At 47.4% G+C, this 24,581-nt stretch overlaps 1 protein-coding gene across 5 annotated transcripts in view; it reads right to left on the bottom strand.

Annotated features, from left to right (window-relative positions):
• The window catches only part of ercc6l2 (excision repair cross-complementation group 6-like 2), a 171,352-nt gene that overhangs the window by 127,454 nt on the left and 19,317 nt on the right, over window positions 1-24,581 (bottom strand). For 4 of the 5 annotated variants that reach the window (XM_070881973.1, XM_070881966.1, XM_070881960.1 and 1 more), the window contains exon 1: window positions 7,428-7,518. The exons of the other annotated variant lie outside the window; for it this stretch is intronic. The gene's annotated coding sequence lies outside the window, so the exon portion shown is untranslated. Of the gene's footprint in view, window positions 1-7,427; window positions 7,519-24,581 lie in introns of those variants that run through there. 5 annotated transcript variants of the gene reach the window in all.

The following is a 24,581-nucleotide window of genomic DNA, read 5'->3' on the forward strand; positions in this document are numbered from 1 at the left end:
TGCATCTAACCTGTCTAACCCCATCAGAATTTTAAACGTTTCTATGAGGTCCCCTCTCATTCTTCTGTACTCCAGTGAATACAAGCCCAGTTGATCCAGTCTTTCTTGATAGGTCAGTCCCGCCATCCCGGGAATCAGTCTGGTGAACCTTCGCTGCACTCTCTCAATAGCAAGAATGTCCTTCCTCAGGTTAGGAGACCAAAACTGTACACAATACTCCAGGTGTGGCCTCACCAAGGCCCTGTACAACTGTAGCAACACCTCCCTGCCCCTGTACTCAAATCCCCTCGCTATGAAGGCCAACATGCCATTTGCTTTCTTAACCGCCTGCTGTACCTGCATGCCAACCTTCAATGACTGATGTACCATGACACCCAGGTCTCTTTGCACCTCCCCTTTTCCTAATCTGTCACCATTCAGATAATAGTCTGTCTCTCTGTTTTTACCACCAAAGTGGATAACCTCACATTTATCCACATTATACTTCATCTGCCATGCATTTGCCCACTCACCTAACCTATCTAAGTCGCTCTGCAGCCTCATAGCATCCTCCTCGCAGCTCACACTGCCACCCAACTTAGTGTCATCCACAAATTTGGAGATACTACATTTAATCCCCTCGTCTAAATCATTAATGTACAGTGTAAACAGCTGGGGCCCCAGCACAGAACCTTGTGGTACCCCACTAGTCACTGCCTGCCATTCTGAAAAGTCCCCATTTACTCCTACTGTTTGCTTCCTGTCTGACAACCAGTTCTCAATCCATGTCAGCACACTACCCCCAATCCCATGTGCTTTAACTTTGCACATTAATCTCTTGTGTGGGACCTTGTCGAAAGCCTTCTGAAAGTCCAAATATACCACATCAACTGGTTCTCCCTTGTCCACTCTACTGGAAACATCCTCAAAAAATTCCAGAAGATTTGTCAAGCATGATTTCCCTTTCACAAATCCATGCTTACTTGGACCTATCATATCACCTCTTTCCAAATGCACTGCTATGACATCCTTAATAATTGATTCCATCATTTTACCCACTACCGATGTCAGGCTGACCGGTCTATAATTCCCTGTTTTCTCTCTCCCTCCTTTTTTAAAAAGTGGGGTTACATTGGCTACCCTCCACTCCATAGGAACTGATCCAGAGTCAATGGAATGTTGGAAAATGACTGTCAATGCATCCGCTATTTCCAAGGCCACCTCCTTAAGTACTCTGGGATGCAGTCCATCAGGCCCTGGGGATTTATCGGCCTTCAATCCCATCAATTTCCCCAACACAATTTCCCGACTAATAAGGATTTCCCTCAGTTCCTCCTCACTAGACCCTTCGACCCCTTTTAAATCCGGAAGGTTGTTTGTGTCCTCCTTAGTGAATACCGAACCAAAGTACTTGTTCAATTGGTCCGCCATTTCTTTGTTCCCCGTTATAACTTGCCCTGATTATGACTGCAGGGGACCTACGTTTGTCTTTACTAACCTTTTTCTCTTTACATATCTATAGAAACTTTTGCAATCCGTCTTAATGTTCCCTGCAAGCTTCTTCTCGTACTCCATTTTCCCTGCCCTTTGTCCTCCTCTGCTGAGTTCTAAATTTCTCCCAGTCCCCGGGTTCGCTGCTATTTCTGGCCAATTTGTATGCCACTTCCTTGGCTTTAATACTATCGCTGATTTCCCTTGATAGCCATGGTTGAGCCACCTTCCCTTTTTTATTTTTACGCCAGACAGGAATGTACAATTGTTGTAGTACATCCATGCGGTCTCTAAATGTCTGCCATTGCCCATCCACAGTCAACCCCTTCAGTATCATTCGCCAATCTATCCTAGCCAATTCACGCCTCATACCTTCAAAGTTACCCTTCTTTAAGTTCTGGACCATGGTCTCTGAATTAACTGTTTCATTTTCCATCCTAATGCAGAATTCCACCATATTATGGTCACTCTTCCCCAAGGGGCCTCGCACAACGAGATTGCTAATTAATCCTCTCTCATTACACAACACCCAGTCTAAGATGGCCTCCCCCCTAGTTGGTTCCTCGACATATTGGTCTAGAAAACCATCCCTTATGCATTCCAGGAAATCCTCCTCCACCGTATTGCTTCCAGTTTGGCTAGCCCAATCTATGTGCATATTAAAGTCACCCATTATAACTGCTGCACCTTTATTGCACGCATCCCTAATTTCATGTTTGATGCCCTCCCCAACATCACTACTGTTTGGAGGTCTGTACACAACTCCCACTAACGTTTTTTGCCCTTTGGTGTTCTGCAGCTCTACCCATATAGATTCCACATCATCCAAGCTAATGTCCTTCCGAACTATTGCCTTAATTTCCTCCTTAACCAGCAATGCTGCCCCACCTCCTTTTCCTTTTATTCTATCTTTCCTGAATGTTGAATACCCCTGGATGTTGAGTTCCCAGCCCTGATCATCCTGGAGCCACGTCTCCGTAATCCCAATCACATCATTTTTGTTAACATCTATTCAAAGGTTAAATTTAATTATGGGGGCAATACTGACAATGCTATACCTTGTGTGAGCCTTCTGCATCATGGTGCTACGTAGGAGACAATTGATTCGACGTCATCGCATCAGGAACATCAGAGCCCATAGGGTACTGGGAGGAGGCCTTACCCACCTCGGGTATATCGAGACAGGTGCTCGTACCTCCACCTGAGTGATGCAGACTGTGTCAGAAGGCTGCGTTGCCACAAAAAAGTTGTAACTGAGATCTATGAGTTGGTCAAAGCAGACCTGTATCAGGAGGACTGCTTTGTCAGTTGAAGTGAAGATTACAGCTGCACTTTCATTCTCTGCCTCCGTATCGTTTCAAGCTGCAACTGGGGATGTGTGCGCCATATCTCAACATGCAACACATGTCTGCATTCGCCAGGTGACGGCTGTACTGTATGCGCAGAGGAATTACTTCATAAAGTTCCCCATGACTGCCTAAACAATCCATTACAGGACGGTGGGCTTCGCCAGGATTGCTGGCTTCCCAAAGGTACAGGGCTGCATTGATTGTACCCATATCGCCTTGCGAGCACCTTTGGAGGATTCCGAGATGTACAGGAACAGAAAAGGCTTCCACTCCATTAATGTGCAGCTCATGCATGACGACATACATCATATCATGTTAGTCGATGCAAGATACCCTGGGAGCACCCATGATGCGTTCATCCTACGCGACAGTGTTACATCTGCCATGTTTCAGCAGCAGCAGCCAGAAGGACAGAGCTGGCTACTGGGAGACAAAGGATATGGCCTCGCCACTTGGCTCATGATGCCCCATGCGTAACACGGACGGGAGCTGACTGTGAATACAACATGTCGCACATTGTGACGCGCAGCCTCATAGAGAGGACCATTGGCATATTTAAACAGCGTTTCCGATGTCTGGACTATTCTGGAGGCTACTTGCTGTACTCCCGTGAGGTTGTCGGTCAGTTCACTGTTGTGTGCTGCATGCTGCATAACTTAGCCACCATGAGGCAGCAGCACCTGGTATTGGAAGACCCACCTGCGGTGAGAGTCGCTGATGATAATGATGTGGAAGATGCAGGTGATGAGCAGGGGGAGGATGACGAGGATGAGGAAGCCATGCAAGAGCCTGAGGCCGGAGCATGATGGCGGAAGAGGGCGGCTCATCGTGCCCCTTTAACGATTGCTTGAGCCTTGCGCCAGCAGCTCATCCATGAACGCTTTACTGATGCCTGAGGGCTCAGCGACAACTATTCCACATCGACATGTTTATTGTTTGGAGCTGTTCCGTAATGTTGTGTTGTGTTAATGGAACATGATTCAGTTTTAATGTAAAATAGATTTTATTCAAAAGTTTACAATGTACTTAACTTTAATAAAATTATTCTTGTATCAAACTTTATTTTAATATCACTCTTTAAGATCACTTAAAAACTTTAAGATCACTTATAAACTTGTAAATTTACATAACTTACAAAAAACTTTTAATTTGAGAACAGTTACAACAGTAACAACAAGCAGCAAAAAAAAGGGTGTCCCCATCTCTCCTCCCGCTTATTCTAAGACCGCCCGCTGCGCTTGGTCTTGGATACTCCACCACCCCTGCCTGCAGGCGGTGGCACAGTGCTTCTGGAGCTTATTCTTTCTAACATCTCGGGTACTGCGCACCTCTTGAGGGCGGGGGCGGCGTCGGCGTCAAGTTGGAGGGCCCGGCCTTTGGGCTCTTCAGAGGCTGATGTGGGGATTGCAGTGGGAGTGACAGTTGATTCGGTCAATGGGCGCGGGGTCTGGGCGTGTTCCCTTATTGCAGTAGCTAACTCTAACAAGCCGTCCTTCATGTGCCCTGACAGTGTCTCTCAACAACCTGCAACATTCCCTCCCTCATGGTCAGTGACATGGTTTGCACTACCTCTGACATTCCCTCCCTCATGGCCACTATTTCCTCACTGATGGTCCCGGCTATCGTTCCCATTTCTTGTGGCATTGCTGTTACTTCTCCCGACAGTCCCGCTACCTCATCACTCACACCACTGATGGTGTCCAGGAGTGATCGGGTAAGGTCAATGCTCTCCGCACTCAATGACATCATCTGAACCACATCTGTTAGATCCTGCACCTCAGGAGAACGCGGTCGAACTCTTTTCCCCTCCTCACCCTGGGTGTGGCTCGCTGCATCCCACTGGGACACGCAGCCTCGGATGGTGGGGCCCTGGGTGTGCCTCGCTGCACACCTCTGGGACCCGTAGCCTCGATCGGTGGGGCCCTGGGTGTGCCTCGCTTCACCCCACCACTGGGACCCGCAACCTCGGAAGGTGTGAAACCATGGAATGTCCCAACAACACTCAAACCACTAGTCACGGAAGGAGCTGTCACCTCCATGAGCGGCACCTCCTCCAAAGTCAGTACAACAGTGGGAGTTTCATCCAGCTCCATCCCCTCCCTCTATGGATGGATTGGAAGATGTTCTCCTCTTCAGGCTCATCCGCATTTGTATCTTCTTCTGCATTGTCAGGGTTGGCTCAAGTTCTGCAAAATATAACAGAACAGTCAAATGGTTAGCAGCAGAGGAGGGGGCAGGATGGGTTGGAGGAGTCGGCTCACACATCGCAGGCAGCAGGCTGATTTGAAAGACCACAATCAATTTGCAGGACTCACACTCTCCCTCGAGTATGGACCCAGCAGTACCGATTGCTTTTTTCCAGGCAGGACCCATCAAAGCAGTGACCCACTTTTCCAAGGGTGCCAGTGAATGCAGATTTGCCAGGCCTCCTCCTGTTTGAGTTCTTTCCCTTTTATTATGTGCCACCTTCCTCTGCAAAGATGAAAACCTAACTTTTTAAAGAGAGTGTCTTTCTGCTGGGTGGGACGTATTCAGATGGTCAAATTTACAATTGCAATTGCATTGAATAAATTAAAATATTACTTACACTAACTACTTGACCAAGGTCCTGCCACTTCTTTTTGCACTGGCCTCCAGATCCCGTGGTGGTCACCGTTGCACAGTAATCTTCTGGTTCCAATGTTTCTTCATTTCTTTGGGTGGAACTTTTATGTGACCTCTGCTGGTGTCCAGCTCCTGCCATCTGTTCTCAATCACAGTAACTAGTGCCTCCACTTCATCCTGCAAGAAATTCTTGATCCTTGCACGGCATTGCATCTTGTATTTCTGCAGCTGCGATTTTTCCAATGCTCTCACACAGCAGTCAACATTCTCACACACACACACACACACAACTGGCTCTTTAAAAATGGCCGATTGCCAAATCCGAGCTGTACTGAGCATGCGAGTCCATTGCAATGACGTCAAAAATTTAACTTTTCCCCCCGCACATTCGCAGAAGGTGCCGCATCGTTTTTCGGCGCAGACAGCAGACTCCACCCCTCCGAGGTGACCGGACACGCTGCGAGGCGCCAAATTCAAATTATACATCGGGGAAACTTTGGCAAATTATTTCTGGCGCATTTCTGGCCTGGAAAAACGGGCATAACTCTGGCAATATGCCAGAAAACGGGCTTGGGGAAAATTGAGCCCATAGTATCTATTTGTCACGAGTTGCAAACCTATCGAACCCCACAGCCGCATATATATAGAAGAGCTTTGTCCAACAGTAGCCTGGAGTAACTTTGGGTCAGTGCAGGAAGTTTAAATCCCATGCTACTTCTCTCAGCAAACATTGACAAGTAGGCACTAGGCATTACACAGTGACCATCAGTGTGGAATCTGATAGTTGCTATGTTTTGTGCTTGCAGTCCTCAATCAGGTTGTTCAAGGACCAATAACTAATTCTCACCTCTTTTTCCCACATCCTTCTAACCACCATTTTTGTCTCCGCCTTTACTTCTTTCCCTCGCCTCAAACACCCACTTTCATCCAATCTCCTCTCCATCATTGCCTTGTCCTCCTGTCTTCTTTCTTCCCTTACCCCCCCCCTTCTTCTCCTCCTAATCTCATTCCTATTATTCCCCTCTTATTCTTTCTCCCCTGTATCTCCTCATCCTCTTAGCCACTTACTACTTCTTCTTCTTTCACGCTTCTTCCCTAAACATAGGAACTCGCAAAAGCAAAAGAATCATTACTTCAGCTTCTCTAGGCCTGATTACCAAAGCCAAATTTAGTTTTCAAACAAAAGTGGACAGGATCACTGAATGCAATCCGCAACACTGGGAAAAGTGGACAGGATCACTGAACGCAATCCCCAACACTGGGAAAAGTGGACGGGATCACTGAATGCAATCCCCGACTCTGGAATACAATCTCCAACACTGCGAAAAGTGGACTGGATCACTGAATGCAATCTCCAACACTGCAAAAATTGGACAGGATCACTGAACGCAATCCCCAACACTGGGAAAAGTGGACAGGATCACTGGACGTAATCCCCAACACTGGGAAAAGTGGACAGGATCACTGAACGCAATCCCCAACACTGGGAAAAGTGGTCAGGATCACTGAACGCAATCCCCAACACTGCGAAAAGTGGACAGGATTACTGAATGCAATCCCCAACACTGGGAAAAGTGGACAGGATCACTGAATGCAATCCCCAACACTGCGAAAAGTGGACTGGATCACTGAATGCAATCCCAACTCTGGAATCCCCAACACTGGGAAAAGTGGACGTGATCACTGAATGCAATCCCCAACACTGCGAAAAGTGGACAGGATCACTGAATGCAATCCCGACTCTGGAATGCCCAACACTGGGAAAAGTGGACGGGATCACTGAATGCAATCCCCAACACTCCGGGAAATTCCCCTGGACCCAATGGAATAAGAACATGAATGGGTTCGGCAGTCACCAGGGAGTAAATCAATGGCTTCCAAAACAGAGTTGAGCTACCAGAAGGTTACTTGCCAACTGGGCGGCTCGGGCTTTATAACAGTGCCCCTAATGAATGTAAGCAGTGTTTATGTGGATCCAGTACCCGCGCGGCGCCGCTCACTCACCGACTGCGTCTTGCGTCACAATTCTCCCGCTCGCCTCGCAACCTCTCAATCCTTCAAATCCTGTCTGACGTCATCCACACAACTCACTGCCTTTCACCCGGAAGAATACCATGGGATCATGTGACTTAACATGACCAGTCACAGCACGTGACATCACAGCGGCACTGACGGTTGCCCCGCGGAGGGGGCGGTTGCTAAGTGACGGCCCAGCGCGGGCCCGCCGATGTGCAAGTGGCCCGAGCGTCAGCCAGCAGAGCAGTCAGATCAGGCGTCACTCATTGTTTTTCAAAGGCGTTTAACGTGGTGCCTCCCTTTGAAAAACCAAGTAGTTAACGGTGGCATCTCACTCTTAAACATTTAACTTTGGACCAAAAGCAGCGCGACTGATTTCAAAGATCGAGGCCGACACACAAGGCCGAGTCTCCACAGATAGAACATAAGAATTAGGGATAAAAACAGAAAATGCTGGAAATGTCAGTAACATCCGTGGAGAGGAAACAGAGTTAACGTTTCAGGTCGATGACCCTCGTCAGAACCCTTTATTCCAGATTCCAGCATCCGCAGTATTTTGTTTTTGTATAAGAATTAGGAGCAGGAGTAGGCCCTCTGGCCTCTCGAGCCTGTTCACCAAGATCATGGCTGATCTAGACCTCAACTCTACTTTCCCGCCCGACCTCAATGGCCCTTGATTTCCCTAAAGTCCAGAAAGCTATTGATCTCAGCCTTGAATATACTCAACTACTCAGCATCCACTGTCCTTTCAGGTAAAGAATTCCAAAATGAAGAAATTCCTGATCAGTCTTAAAATGGCTGACCCCTTATCCTGAGACTGTGCCCCCTAGTTCTAGACTCTACAGCCAGGGGAACCAACTGTTTAGCATCTACCCCGCCAATCCCCCTCAGTATCCTTTATGTTTCATTGAGCTCATCTCACATTCTTCTAAACTCCAGAGAGAAAAGGCTCAATCTCTCCTCATAGGACAACCCTCTCATAGAATCATAGAAATTTACAGCACGGAAGGAGGCCATTCGGCCCATCATGTCTGCACCAGCCGACAAAGAGCTATCCAGCCTAATCCCACTTTCCAACTCTTGGTCCGTAGCCTTGTAGGTTATGGCACTTCAAGTGCACATCCAAGTACTTTTTAAATATGATGAGGGTTTCTGCCCCTACCACCCTTTTAGGCAGTGAGTTCCAGACCCCCACTACCTTGTGAGTGAAAATAAATTCCCCTCAAATCTCCTCTAAACCACCTAACAATTACTTTAAATCTATGCCCTGTGGTTGTTGGCCCATCTGTTCAGGAAAATAGGTCCTTTCTATCCTCTCTATCTTGGCCCCTCGTAATTTTATACACCTCAATTAGGTTTCCCCCTCGGCCTTTATTCCAAAGCAAACAACCCCAATCTAACCAATCTTTCCTCATAGCTAAATTTCTCCAGTCCAGGCAACTTTTTCATAAATCTCCTCTGCACCTAGTCTCGTGCAATCACATCTTTCCTGTAATGTGACCAGAACTGCATGCAGTACTCTCGCTCTGGCCTAACTAGTGTTTTATATAGTTCAAGCATAATCTCCCTGCTCTTGTATTCTATGCCTCAACTAATAAAGGCAAGTATCCCATATGTCTTTTTCACCACCTTATCTACCTGTCCTGCCAACTTCAGGGATCTGTGGATATGCACTCCAAGGTCCCTCTGTTCCTCTACACCTCTGTGTCCTAGCATTTATTGTGTATTCCTTTTCTTCGATAGCCCTCCCCAAATGCATTACCTCACACTTCTCCAGATTAAATTCCATTTGCCACTGTCCTGCCCATCTGACCAGTCCATCGATATCTTCCTGCAGTCTACAGCTTTCTTCTTCATTATCAACTACATGGACAATTTTTATATCATCTGCAAACTTCTTAATCATACTCCTACATTCAAGTCTAAATCATTGATATGCACCACAAAAAGCACGGGATCTAGTACTGAGCCCTGCGGAACCCCACTGGAAACAGTCTTCCAGTCACAAAAACACCCTCACCCCAGGGATCAATCTAGTTCTATATTAGCATCCGTTATGATGTTTTAAAGGTTTAAAAACAATTACAAAAATACTTTAAATTAAAACACAAAATATTCCCAGTGTTACACAACTAAATATATATATATTTACATTTAACGCCAGGATCACTCCCTGTGTTCTTTATTTCTGTTCAATGCACATGATTATATATGTATTTTGATGAGGGGGTGTCTTGACACACGTGGAGCCCCATCACTCTGTTTAAGGATCTCCAAACCTAAACTATTGAGAAATATACGCAGGAAAAGTTCCTGTTTTACCAAAGTGAAATTCCAATTCCACCTCATCGGGCCACACCCTCCTTACCTGGGTCATAGAATCATTGGTTGTTATTACATCTACAGCCCTCTGGGGTAGAGAATTCCAAAGATTCACAACCCTCTGAGCGAAGAAATTCCTCCTCATCTCATGGCCGACCCCTTATCCTGAGACTATGCCCCCTAGTTCTAGACTCTCCAGCCAGGAGAAACAACCACTCAGCATCTAGAATAGAATAGAATCATTGGATGTTATTGGCTACACACCCATCAAGTCTGCACCAGTGTTGAATTCCACAAAAGCCATCTAGTCCCACTCTCCTGCTTATTCCCTGTATCATTTAATATTCCTCTTTTTCAAGCAACTATTTCATTTTTAAAACAATTTATATGTTCTACGTTAGCAGCAGTTTGTGGCAGAGAATTCCACATTCTAACCATCCTCTGTAAAGATCATTTTGTGACTCTTAAATTTGCTCTAGTGCTGTCTTTCTTTACCAGTGGAAGCAATCTATCATTATTTACCTTCTCATAACCTTTCATAATCTTGAAGATCTTCATTAGATTGCCGCTTAACTTCCTCTGCTGTAGTGAAAAAGTCATAACTTTTGAAACCTCGCTTAAATGAACTCCTATCCCTGGTAACATCCCAGTGAAACTATTACGGACCTTTTGCATTGCTTTTACATCCTATAAAGGAATGTCAGAAACTGCATGTTCCGACTATGGCCTAAAGTCTTGTGCAAATTGAACATTACCTTCTTGCTTTGGTATTCTGCAGGTAAAAACAATTCCGGCCCAATGCAGAATCTGTGCCTTAATCTCAAGCTTCATTTCAATGAGTTTGGTGAGGTGCTGGCACCTGCCATGCCTCCAGAGGTGGTTTGCACATATCACAAAACAAATTTTGGCGCTCAGGTAAGTTAGGAGAGGGCGGAAGACAGCAGGAGGGGGACCGATCTTGGCCGGCAGTATTATGGAGCCAGGAGAAGGACTCCTGCTCCTCCTGACTCCACATACATTAAAACAATATATATTAAACTTACCTTTTGTGGTAGCAGCCTATCTTTATTCTCCTGTGGAATTTCATAATCTTTGACACAATTTGCCATGCCCCCCAGTTTTCTGTCATCAGTGAATTTCAATAATATTCCATCAATTCCTAAGTCCAGATCATTTATGTATATTATAAATAAGAGTGGCCTCAACAAGAATTTGCTTTCTGCCTTCCAGCCATCTCTCTATTCATGTACCATATTCCGCTTAATTTTGTGTCTCTTTTGCAGTACCCTATTACATTACTCTTTGAAAATTCATATAAAGCACAGAACTTAGGTCCGCGTTGTCAGTGCCAAGTGTTATGGATCCCAAAATGTCTGCAGGGTTACTGCTGGAGTTTAACCAACCTAGGCTATGTGACCTATCAACACAGTACTGGCAAGCTTCTTGCTGCTTGTCCAGCATGAACTTGTTAGGAGGTTTTTAGGGCTATCTGGAACCAACTGAGAAGAATCCCAGCTTCCATTGAGAAGTCCACTGCTTCAGGTCCCATTAAGGAGTCAAGCTGGCTAATCAATCATCAATAGTACTCTGGAGTACTGTGAATGTGCCTGGTTCAGATATCAGACTACTGAGTCTGGCACAAAATGTTTGATTTCATTATACATGCAATTATCCATCATAGAACCATTGGGGCCCAAAGAAACTCCACTTACCACCAGAAATTGACAGTGTAACTTTGAGCCCTTGGTTGGTGGGCAGCAACTACAAGGAGGGCTTCATGACCAGCATATAGTGATCAGCACAACCCACCATGAAGTATCTACATACATGTCAACAATTAGTGTTTCACACTGACAGTCTGCATTTCTAGGCATCTGTCCACTTTTCAGAAATTGATGTCAAAAATCAGTGCAAGATTTAAACTTCCTATGTTGCCTGGTTACTCCCTGGGTTTAGAGTTTGTAGGGTCAGTGGGAAAGCACTTCATGAGTTTGGGGCAGGTGGGTACAAGTGCACATCTCTGGTACCTACCTGCCCCATACTGTTGGAAACTCCAGACTTGTTCTGCCCTTGGTGGTTTGGTGGGGAGGTTTGCCCAGGGTTTTGAATCCAGCAATCATCCTATTACCCCCTGAGCAAGTAGGCTGATCTGGCTTGGTTTAAAAAAAAATGAATTAATTGGAGGCACAGGCTGACCCTGGACTACACCAATTATGCCATTGTGGAAGCCAGTATGGCTCCATTCACTTGGCAAACTGGGCACCAAACAAAATCCAGGCCCAAATTGAGGAGCAGGGGCAGTCCCTGATCTTGCCTCACCCACCTCCCGCCCCTCACCGCAATCTCTGGCCTGTAATTTATTTTCAAAGTGGTGAATGGAAACTCCATCCCTTACAAGTCACGGCGACTGGCAAGAAAGGGAGGATTATCAGGTGGGGACGTAAATGGCCCATGGAATTATTGGGGTCACTATTTTCTTTCAGCAGGCGATCATGGAGGAGGACAGTGGTCCACATTATTCTTGTGACACCCAAAAACGCAATCCTGCTCCTGGGCCCACAGAATTAATTTAAATCTTACTGTTCATGTTCACCTTAGGTTGTCTCGATGGGTAAAACTGGGTGGAGCATAGTCCTATGCATATCATAGGACCCCGAGTTTCATATTTGTAAAGTCCTGTCCCCTCAGTACAGATTCACACAAGGCATGTAGTGAAGTCAAGGTCACTCTGGACCTGCACCTTTATTTCACAGCTCTGGAATGCTGCACTTGTCCTTATATACCTGTCTCTTGCAAGTGCACCCCTGGTGGTAAGGTATGCTGGTGGTTACAGGTCATATCTTATTACAGTCATGTATAGCATGTTAGGATACAGTTATATATAATAATGTAAGATACATGACATCACCCTCCCCCAAGGTCTTATTGTCTTTGTAGCTTCAGTCTCTTAGGTGGTCTACGCTCTCGCATGGAGCGTCTGAGTTGTGGTTCCGTTGTTTGCCTTGGTGTCTGTTTTTCTTTGGGTGTGGTTGCTGGTATCTCGCCTGGGCTGTCTGTTTCGATTGTTGTGATTGTTGTTGACTCGCCTGGGCTGTCTGTTTCGATTGGTGTGATTGTTGTTGACTCGCCTGAGCTGTCTGTTGGGATTGCTCTTTTCTCAGGTTGTTCCCTCTGTCTGTCCACCAGCTGTGGTGCGAGTTCCACATTGTAGTCTGCCTCTGGTTCCGCAGTGTTGTTGGTAAATCTGCTTTTGACTTCGTCTACATGCCTCCGGCAGGTTTTGCCATTGTCCATTTGTACTACCAGTAGCCTGTTTCCTTCCTTGCCCGTTACTGTCCTGCAAGCCATTTGGGACCCCTGCCATAGTTTAGTACAAACACTTTGTCCCCTATCTCATTCCATCTCCCCCTTGAATTTCTGTCTTGGTACTCAGTCAGCTTACGGGGCTTTGCCTCAACGATTTCGTGCATGTCTGGAAGGATTATTGAGAGCCTTGTTTTTAAAGTCCTTTTCATCAGCAGTTGCGTGAGGGGGGGCGAATCCTAGTCAATGAGTGCGGACGAGAGCAGCAGTCGTGACAGGCGACCCTGCAACATGGGACCTTGGATTTTAAGTATGCTTGTTTAATGATTTGCACTGCTCTCTCCGCCTGGCCGTTGGAAGCCGGCTTGAATGGTGCCGGCTTGACGTGATTTATTCTGTGGTCAATTATAAAATCTTGGAATTCTGCGCTGGTGAAGCATGGACCATTGTCACTGACCAATATGTCAGGGATTCCGTGCGTTGCAAACATGGTTGCGAGGCTCTCCACAGTGGTGGAGGTTGTGCTCGAGTTTAAAATGGTGCATTCGATCCACTTTGAAAATTCATCTACAACTACGAGGAACATTTTGCCCATGAATGGGCCCGCATAGTCTACGTGCACCCACGACCATGGTTTGGTAGGCCAGGGCCAGGGGCTCAGTGGAGCCTCCCTGGGGGCATTGCTGAGTTGGGCACAAATGGTGCACCTTCGGAAGCAGAGCTCCAAGTCCACGTCAATACCAGGCCACCAGACGTGGGATCTGGCTATGGCCTTCATGAGAACGATCCCCGAGTGCTCGCGGTGGAGCTCCCGGACAAATGCCTCTCTGCCTCGCAGAGGCATGACTACTCGGCTGCCCCACATCAGGCAGTCTGCTTGTAGTGATAGCTCATGCAAGCGCCAGTGAAAGGGTTTTAATTCCTCGGGGCAGGCATCGCGATCCTCTGCCCAGTCACCGGTTAGGACACATCTTTTTACTAAGGATAACGTGGAGTCACTGGCCGTCCAAGCTCTGATTTGGCGAGCCGTCATGGGCGAACCTGTGGACTCAAAGGCATTGATTGCCATGACTATCTCACAGTCCTGTTCATCAGACCCTTCCGTGGTCGCCAGGGTAGCCTGCTGAGCGCGTCGGCACAGTTGTCTGTGCCTTATGGTATAGTCGTAGGACGCCAGCATGAGTGCCCACCATTGAATTTCCTGCCGAGGCGTTGCCGTTTTATTGCCTTGCTCTCGGATAGGAGGGACGTGAGTGGCTTGTGGTCGGTTTCTAACGCGAATTTGGCCCCGAAAAGGTATTGGTGCATTTTTTTGCACCGTACACGCACGCGAGTGCCTCCTTCTCTACCATTCCGTACCCGTGCTCCGCCCACGAAAGTGACCTGGAGGCATAAGCTATGGGTTGTAATTTGCCCGCACTATTGACATGTTGCAAAACGCACCTGACCCCATACGCTGACGCATCGCATGTGAGAACTAGCTTTTTACCTGGATCAAAGAAAGTCAAAACACTGTTGCATGCCTTATTGAAGGCGCGTTCCTGGGCGTCCCCCCAAAACCAATCGCCACCCTTCCTGAGTAGCACATGGAGAGGCTCCAGCAGCGTGCTTAAGTTCTGCATAAAGTTCCCAAAGTAATTGAGTAGCCCGAGAAAGGCGCGCAGTTCTGAGACATTCCGGGGCCTGGGTGCCAGGCGAATTGCTTCTGTTTTGGACTCTGTTGGGCGGATTCCATCAGCGGCAATCTTTCTGCCCCAAAATTCAACCTCGGGTGCGAGAAACAGGCACGTCGATTTCTTGACTCATAGGCCTACCCGATCCAACCGCTTTAGAACTTCCTCCAAATTACGGAGATGGAAGTCGGTGTCCCTGCCCGTGATAAGTATGTCGTCTTGAAATATAACCGTCCCCGGGATGGACTTGAGCAGACTCTCCATGTTGCGCTGAAATATGGCAGCTGCCGACCTGATGCCGAATGGCCATCAAATGTACATGAAAAGGCCTCGATGTGTGTTGATGCTGGTGAGTAGCTTGGATTCCTCGGTCAATTCTTGCGTCATATACGCAGATGTAAGGTCTAGTTTTGAGAAAAGTTTACCTCCAGACAATGTGGCAAATAAGTCCTCCGCTCTGGGCAGCGGGTACTGGTCCTGTAGGGAGACTCTGTTTATGGTAGATTTGTAGTCCCCACAGATTTGTACGGATCCATCAGGCTTCATGACTGGGATGATGGGACTTGCCCAGTCGCTAAATTCCACAGGTGATATAATGCCTTCCCGCAGAAGCCTGTCTAGTTCATGTTCAATCTTTTCCCTCATCACATAGGGTGCAGCTCTGGCCTTGTGATGGACCGGTCTAGCACCCTGTGTGATGTAGATTTTGACTTTGGCCCCTTTGAATGTGCCCACACCTGGCTGAAAGAGATGTTCAAATCGCTTTATAACTGTTAAGCAGGAGGTCCATTCCTCTAGTGACATGGCATGGACATCATCCCATTTCCAGTTTAGTTTTGCCAGCCAGCTTCTCCCCAGCAGTGCTGGGTGGTCTCCGGGGACAATCCACAGGGGAAGTCGGTTCACTGTCCCTTTGTGTGTGACAGAGAGCATGGCGTTGCCAAGGACTGGTACGATTTCTTTCGTATAGGTCCTTAGTTTGGTGTCGACCCTTGTGAGTTTTGGTCTGCCTCTTCTGCGGCCATAGTTGTTCAAATTGTTGAGCGCCCATTGACTCGCTCCCGTATCCAGCTCCATGTTGACAGGTATCCCATTGAGTAGGACCCTCATCATTATAGGAGGCGTCCTGTTGTAGGAGCAGCGGCCATTGATCGTGTTGACCCGCTGTACATCGGTGTGCCGGGTACTGTCCCCACCATCTTCTGGTCCGCTTTCTGACCCATCCGATTCATATACCAGCCGAGCTGCTGTTTTTTTGCACGTGCGGGCCAAATGCCCTGTATATTCACAGTTCCTGCAAACAGCCTGCTGAAATCGACATTCACTTGATGAGTGCCCACCCCCACACCTCCAGCACAGACTGCAAACATTGTTCCCAAAGAATGAGCTGCGTCTGGCTGATCTCTCTTGAGCTTCTCTCAGTTTGTGGTTGATTGCTCGCATTGTGGGTTGATGAGGTGTGAACGGCCGTTCCTGTGGCCCTTGATGGCTTCTGGCGCCACTGCCTGTTGTCGAGAGCCTGTTCTCCCGGTTTTGTCTGTGTGTGGGGGTAGCAGCTTGTTTAATGCTGTGAACTTCTTGTTCTGATATTTCATTAGTTGTCGTACCTGCATTGTAAATCAACCTCGTTTCTTCTTCCCCTACCAAGAATGTCTGTGCAACCAGTGCTGCTGCCTCTAAGGTCAGATTCTTGGTCTCTATGAGCTTTCGGAATATGCCTGCATGGCCTATTCCTTCAATGAAAAAGTCTCTCAGCATTTCTCTCAGTTCATTGGAGAACTCACATAAACTAGCCAATCTCCGAAGTTCCGCCACGAAGTCGGGTATGCTCTGGCCCACACAGCATCTGTAGTTGTAGAACCTGTGTCTAGCCATGTGTAGGCTGCTCGCTGGCTTCAGGTGGTCTCTTACCAGTGTGCTCAATTCTTCAAACGACTTGTTTGCTGGTTTCTTGGGTGCCAGCAGATCCTTCATTAAAGCGTATGTTTTCGAGCCACAGCTGGTCAAGAGATGGGCTCTTCTCTTGTCTGCTTTGTCGTCCCCTCACCAGTTTTTGGTTACAAAGCTTTGCTGGAGCTTTTCTATAAAGTCCTCCCAATTGTCTCCCGCATTGTACTTTTCATCTGATCTGTTGTTCGCCATTCTGTGGATTCGGTAATCCCATAACTCGCCGCCACTGTAAAGTCCTGTCCCCTCAGTATAGATTCACACGAGGCATGTAGTGAAGTCAAGGTCACTTTGGACCTGCACCTTTATTTCACAGCTCTGGAATGCTGCACTTGCCTGAGACCTGTCCTTATATACCTGTCTCTTGCAAGTGCACCCCTGGTGGTAAGGTATGCTGGTGGTTACAGGTCATATCTTATTACAGTCACGTATAGCATGTTAGGATACAGTTATATATAATAATGTAAGATACATGACAATATTAAACGGGCCTACCACCTGAAACAGGCAGATGATCCTGCTGCCCAGCGGTAGGCCCCTTTCAGGCTGGCATCGGCAAGTTTGGAAGTGGAAATTGTTGTATGTGCAGACTATGGATGTACTCTCTGTGTAGTTACTGTGTGGTTGCATAAGATGGAGACTTGTTTACCTGATGCACTATCAATAAGGTTTGCACAGTGTATATACTTGCTGGCACCACTATAGGGTGCAACTGGTGGAGACCAGGGTTTCCTGCAGGGCCCAGAATAAAAGGCAGCACACCATGCTTGTGCCTCACTCTGGAGTTTGGAATAAAGGACCAAGGTCACTGCAGTTTGAGTACAACACATTGCCTCGTGGAGTCATTCATAAGTACATTACAAACATAATAAAAATGGGGCAGTAAGTTTATCCCCTATAATATTGGTGCATTTATCACCTCATTCCTACCCAGTGAAAATCTCCCCCTATAAGTCTCTAACCCTGCCTCTACCATGTGTTCACCCTCCTCTTCATAACATCAAAACAAAGGTATGCCCATTGAGAAATCCATGTTTAAAGTATAAAACAGTACTTTGAGCAGAACTGAATAAAAGTAGCAGAAAAAGTCCTGACGCTTGACTCAACCCTCAAAATACTAAGAATATCCCTATGCAGGCAAAGAAATAACATCTGTCAGTAGCAGCACACAAAATGGCCTTCTCAATGTAGTATCCACCTTGGGAATACCTTGTAGATGCTCTCTACCACTGATATTGACGGGAATGGAGCAGAAGGGTTAGCCACATCCATCTAGACCCTATTTAAATCTGGTGTAGCAGTCCTGTTACAGATTTTAAAATTAACTGTTTTTGGGAGGAGAATTCGAGTTCCTTTTTATTGTGATTTCAGGCAGTAGTCTTTAAGAACTCATTTTCCTTTGTTTACCACCTTAAAGCGGGCAGTAACTCAGAGGAAATCCAGGCCTCTATTCTTAACATTCATGAAGAACTGACAAATAAGAACAAATCTTTAATTCACTGGTGTGTTTACCATAATGCTTTAAAGAACAACGCAAGCGGAAAGCAATAATATTTGCATACACTGTGTTATGTCTTTAATACTCTTATGAATGACTCTACGAGGTCTAGTATTGTACTTGAGCTGTTGTGACCTTAGTCCCATTTATTGTAACTCCAGAATCAGGCACAAGCATGGTGGGCAGCCTTTTATACTGGGCCATGCACATCTATGCAGGTGACCTTCAGGTAACCCACCGCAGTGCCCTCTGGTGGCACACCTTATGTGACTATACAGTTAGTATACATGCTACATACATGACATAATTTCCCCCTGAGCCTTTAATGCAAATTGACTCGTACATTGACGGTGACCTGGGCTTTGCTCTGATTGACCATTGCAGGGTCGCTTCTAGTTTGGGTGGGTTGGTAGTGAGATTTGTTGCCAGTGGAGGTCCCCGTGGTTTCTGGTTGTGAGTCCATGACTACTCCCTTCTACCCCCCCCCCCCCCCACACAGAGATCATGCTAATGGCCCATTACGTACAAGTTGCATTCAAGTTTATCACGTGGGTTTTACATTTACATCTTGGTACATTTGTTGGGTGGATTACAGTTGCGTTTCTTTTTGTGTGGTACATTTACATGATCAGTACAGGTATATCAGTATAGGTACACAAGGACAGTCGAGTTCCAGCACGGCCGGATGAGATCCGGGTCGTCTGGTGGCGGCGCAGCGCCCCATGCTAGTGGGTCTGTGGGCAAGATGAGCTCATTTTGCTCGAGTTGCCGGAGCTCAGGGCTCTTGCCATTACTCCTAGTGTCGGGCAGGCCCAAAGACAGCTGATGTGTCTGTGACTTCCCTGTCGTTTTCGTTTGCACAGTGTCGCTGGTGCTCCCTGGGAAGCGGTTTGAGCGAGTGAGCGTTTCGTCTAAGCGACGGTGGGGCTGCCTCGTCTTGTCTAGCAGTTCGCACGGGACTGCTGACTCGCTTTCCTTGAGGGCACTATTGTGAGCACTCTCTAGTTTGGGATCCTGGCTGGTCCAGGTCCTGTTCGGAGGAGCCGTTGTGGGTGACCCTTCGCTCTTGGGCATTGTCATGGTGGCGAGTGGGTTTGTGGGCTATGCCTTTTCCATCCGGGTGGTGGGCGACGGTAGCATAGGTGCAGTTTACTGTTTCTGGCCCGTGGCGGTTCATGCCATCAGGTGCATGCAATGTTAAACCGATCTGAGGCAGGGTATCGTTACCGGTGCCTCTGCTCTCCGGGGATTGTTTACTCTGCAGCTTGTCTACTTCCGTCAGCTGTGGGGACACTTTATGATACATCGTTCTGGTCCTGGGGATGCAGGCGACAGCATTGGGTAGCCTGCTGGACCTGTAAACGACCGTTAGGTGTTCGCCCGCTACATTGGCTGAGTGCAACTTGCACCCGACATTGCTCAACAACATTTTGCTCGTTACAGCTGGACTTTTACATAGAAACATAGAAAATAGGTGCAGGAGTAGGCCATTCGGCCCCTCGAGCCCGCACCGCCATTCAATGAGTTCATGGCTGAACATGCAACTTCAGTACCCCATTCCTGCTTTCTCGCCATACCCCTTGATTCCCCCTAGTAGTAAGGACTACATCTAACTCCTTTTTGAATATATTTAGTGAATTGGCCTCAACAACTTTCTGTGGTAGAGAATTCCACAGGTTCACCACTCTCTGGGTGAAGAAGTTTCTCCTCATCTCGGTCCTAAATGGCTTACCCCTTATCCTTTGGCTGTGACCCCTGGTTCTGGACTTCCCCAACATTGGGAACATTCTTCCTGCATCTAACCTGTCTAAACCCGTCAGAACTTTAAACATTTCTATGAGATCCCCTCTCATTCTTCTGAACTCCAGTGAATACAAGCCCAGTTGATCCAGTCTTTCTTGATATGTCAGTCCCGCCATCCCGGGAATCAGTCTGGTGAACCTTCGCTGTACTCCTCAATAGCAAGAATGTCCTTCCTCAAGTTAGGAGACCAAAACTGTACACAATACTCCAGGTGTGGCCTCACCAAGGCCCTGTACAACTGTAGTAACACCTCCCTGCCCCTGTACTCAAATCCCCTCGCTATGAAGGTCAACATGCCATTTGCTTTCTTAACCGCCTACTGTACCTGCATGCCAACCTTCAATGACGACTGTTCCATGACACCCAGGTCTCATTGCACCTCCCCTTTTCCTAATCTGTCACCATTCAGATAATAGTCTCTCTCTCTGTTTTTACCACCAAAGTGGATAACCTCACATTTATCCACATTATACTTCATCTGCATGCATTTGCCCACTCACCTAACCTATCCAAGTCACTCTGCAGCCTCATAGCATCCTCCTTGCAGCTCACACTACCACCCAACTTAGTGTCAACCGCAAATTTGGAGATACTACATTTAATCCCCTCGTCTAAATCATTAATGTACAATGTAAACAGCTGGGGCCCCAGCACAGAACCTTGCGGTACCCCACTAATCACTGCCTGCCATTCTGAAAAGTATCCATTTACTCCTACTCTTTGCTTCCTGTCTGCCAACCAGTTCTCAATCCACGTCAGCACCCCCAATCCCATGTGCTTTAATTTTTGCACATTAATCTCTTGTGTGGTCGTGGCTGAAGAAGGCCCACATGGCGGCCCGCAGCTCCCATCCTGGAGACCTGGCCCCAAACCTCTTAAATGTACGCATACAAAACCAGAGTGGTGCTCCTCCGACCAACTGGACTTTATATACTCTGGAATAATGGAATTGTTTCCAGCTTGGCTAGGTAGTTAGCACATTCGCCTCCGTCAGAAAGTCGTGGGTTTTTAAAAATTCGTTCTCAGGATGTGGACGTCGCTGGCAAGGCATTTATTGCCCATTCCCTAATTGCCGCTTGAGAAGGTGGTGGTGAGCCACTGCCTTGAACTGCTGCAGTCCAGTGTGGTGAAGGTGCTCCCACACAGTGCTGTTAGATGTGTGTGCTCTAAGTCCGTGCAGCAGAGCACGTCTCCAGTCGTCCTGGTTAACTCTGGCCACTGGATAAAGGCTGAGCTCTGTCGAACCCGTGTTGTGGCTGATGTGCAATGGTCACCACACGTTAAAAAAATCCACGCACAGGCATCTTCCATCCCTTCAACTGGAGTATCGGGTCCTTCATTGAAACATCTGTGAACTCATGTGGAAACAAATCATCCTCATTTGAGGGACCACCTATGATGATGGATGATGGACAATGATGAAGCCAGAGTGACGTAGGTGAACTGGAGGCGCCAATACATGAATCATGCCCACCTGAATGTGGTATTGCCAGGACAGCCAATCTCCATTAAGAATATCCCAGCACGGAATGATACTAAAAAAACTCTCTCGGTCATGGTGGGTGGGAGATGAGCTTAACAAAAGTTAGATTCCAATTCCAATTGGGGGTTAATAATTTTGGAGGGGGCGGGGAGTAGGTGCATTTGCAGGACTGGAAGAGTCTACATTAAATTCCACCACCTAAAAGAAAGTTTGTGGCGCCGCAGATGTTCTGGAGAATTGGTTACATTGGTTACCAATTTCAAGTAGTTCATTCAAAAATGGCGGGTTGCTGGCCTCCTTTAAAATGGCCTTACTACTTTTACCCCAATGATCTTCCTTGTGTGGAACCACATGTCGTTGCTCCATTAGCGCTGTACCTCGTGGTTTGGACGCCATCTTTTCCCTGTCCATGATGTTGACTGCCGCGATCTTCTTTCCCAGTGATTCTGCCACTGTAGCTGGGAAGGCGCCCTCGGATCCAATCTTCTCCCCAGGAGTCCTGCCACTGAAACCGGGAAGATGTGTTCGGGTCGTCTCGGCTGGATCATCGTCACGCAGTCGTGATGAGTGGTCTGTGTCTCGGGGGGCTGCATGAATCTGCTCTCTGGTGCCTGGTCCAACCGAAGTGGGGGCTTACTCTGCCTCTGAGCACGGGAGACGTCGATCGCTGGAGGGATGAAGTCTTCCCAGTTCTAATGAATCTTCCTCATCCATCTTCTTCCAAGTAGCATTGGTCCATCACCTGAAACAATCCACAATGGTAAATTGTGCACCGCGCCATCATGGGATACACTTACATCGCACTACCAACAACCGATATCAGTTCCTTGGTGTAGGTGCGCAGCTTTGCCTGAACCGGGACCAGCTTGGGTCGTTCAGCTTGATCGTTCCATAGCCTCTCATAGGCTTCCTGGCTCATTACTGACTGACTTGCCCCCGTGTCCACTTCCATGAAGATTGGAATGCCATTTATCTCGACTTCCATTATCACTGGAGGACAATCTGTGGTGCAGATATATACTCCATACACTTCGTCCTGGGACTGAGCTGCTTCTCTAGCCATCTCCTCGTAATCAGCGCTGGATTCACAGCCATCTGCTGACTCCTCTTCCACATGGTGAGTCACAGTTCTTTTGCACATTCGCTGGAGGTGGCCCTTTGTGCGGCAGCCTTTGCACACATAGTCTCTGAACCGACACTGCTGAGCCCTGTGATTACCTTCGCAATGCCAGCATTTGCACTCCTCGGTGGACTCTGAGTTAAAGGACTCGGGAGCCTATACACTCTGCTCTGGGCAGATTCATGTTCAACAGTTCTGCCTGTGAAAGGCGCCATTCTATTTGCCGAGTTTGAGTCCTGAGAGTGAGACATCATCTGCTTGGAGCTGCAGCTTGAGGTCATGAATACCTGGCTGATGCTGATGGCCTTCTGCAGAGTGACGGTGGTTTCGGCAGACAGTAGCCTGTAAAGAAGGGCCTCATGACCGATGCCAATTACGAAGACATCCCGCAACGCATTGGCGAGGAATGTGCCAAATTCACACGGTCCTGCCAGCTTATAAGAACATAAGAATTAGAAACAGGAGTAGGCCATCTAGCCCCTCGAGCCTGCTCCGCCATTCAACAAGATCATGGCTGATCTGGCCATGGACTCAGCTCCACTTACCCGCCCTCTCCCCGGAACCCTTAATTCCCTTATTGGTTAAAAATCTATCTATCTGTGACTTGAATACATTCAATGAGCTAGCCTCAACTGCTTCCTTGGACAGAGAATTCCACAGATTCACAACCCTCTGGGAGAAGAAATTCCTTCTCAACTCGGTTTTAAATTGGCTCCCCCGTATTTTGAGGCTGTGCCCCCTAGTTCTAGTCTCCCCTACCAGTGGAAACAACCTCTCTGCCTCTATCTTGTCTATCCCTTTCATGATTTTAAATGTTTCTATAAGATCACCCCTCATCCTTCTGAACTCCAACGAGTAAAGACCCAGTCTACTCAATCTATCATCATAAGGTAACCCCCTCATCTCCGGTATCAGTCTAGTGAATCGTCTCTGTACCCCCTCCAAAGCTAGTATATCCTTCCTTAAGTAATGTGACCAAAACTGCATGCAGTACTCCAGGTGCGGCCTCACCAATACCCTGTACAGTTGCAGCAGGACCTCCCTGCTTTTGTACTCCATCCCTCTCGCAATGAAGGCCAACATTTCATTCGCCTTCCTGATTACCTGCTGCACCTGCAAACTAACTTTTTGGGATTCATGCACAAGGACCCCCAGGTCCCTCTGCACCTCAGCATGTTGTAATTTCTCCCCATTCAAATAATATTCCCTTTTACTGTTTTTTTTCCCCAAGGTGGATGACCTCACACTTTCCGACATTGTATTCCATCTGCCAAACCTTAGCCCATTCGCTTAACCTATCCAAATCTCTTTGCAGCCTCTCTGTGTCCTCTACACAACCCGCTTTCCCACTAATCATTGTGTCATCTGCAAATTATGTTACACTGCACTCTGTCCCCTCTTCCATATACTATGTATATTGTAAACAGCTGTGGTCCCAGCACCGATCCCTGTGGCACACCACTAACCACCGATTTCCAACTCGAAAAGGACCCATTTATCCCGACTCTCTGCTTTCTGTTCGCCAGCCAATTTTCTATCCATGCTAATACATTTCCTCTGACTCGGCGTACCTCTATCTTCTGCAGTAACCTTTTGTGTGGCACCTTATCGAATGCCTTTTGAAAATCTAAATACACCACATCCATCGGTACACCTCTATCCACCATGCTCGTTATATCCTCAAAGAATTCTGAGGTGTGATGAGGTCGGCAGCGTACTTTGCGATTTCCTGGCCCTCAGGGCGGCAGTGTGTATAAAATTGATGCCTGGCTGTGAGGATGCTCTCCTTCGGTTTGCGTTGGTCCCGAATTAGCACTTTCAGCTCCTTGTATGACTTGGTCATTGTTTTCTCTGGTGCAAGCAAGTCCCTGACGAGGCCGTAGACTGGGGGCCCACAACTGGTCAACAGGATAGTTCTGCGCTTATCTGCCAGCGTGGCCGAATCATCGTCTACCAGGTCATTTGCTATGAAATATTGGTTGAGCCGCTCCGT

Source organism: Pristiophorus japonicus, chromosome 1, assembly GCF_044704955.1.
Source record: "Pristiophorus japonicus isolate sPriJap1 chromosome 1, sPriJap1.hap1, whole genome shotgun sequence".
Lineage (NCBI taxonomy): Eukaryota > Metazoa > Chordata > Chondrichthyes > Pristiophoridae > Pristiophorus > Pristiophorus japonicus.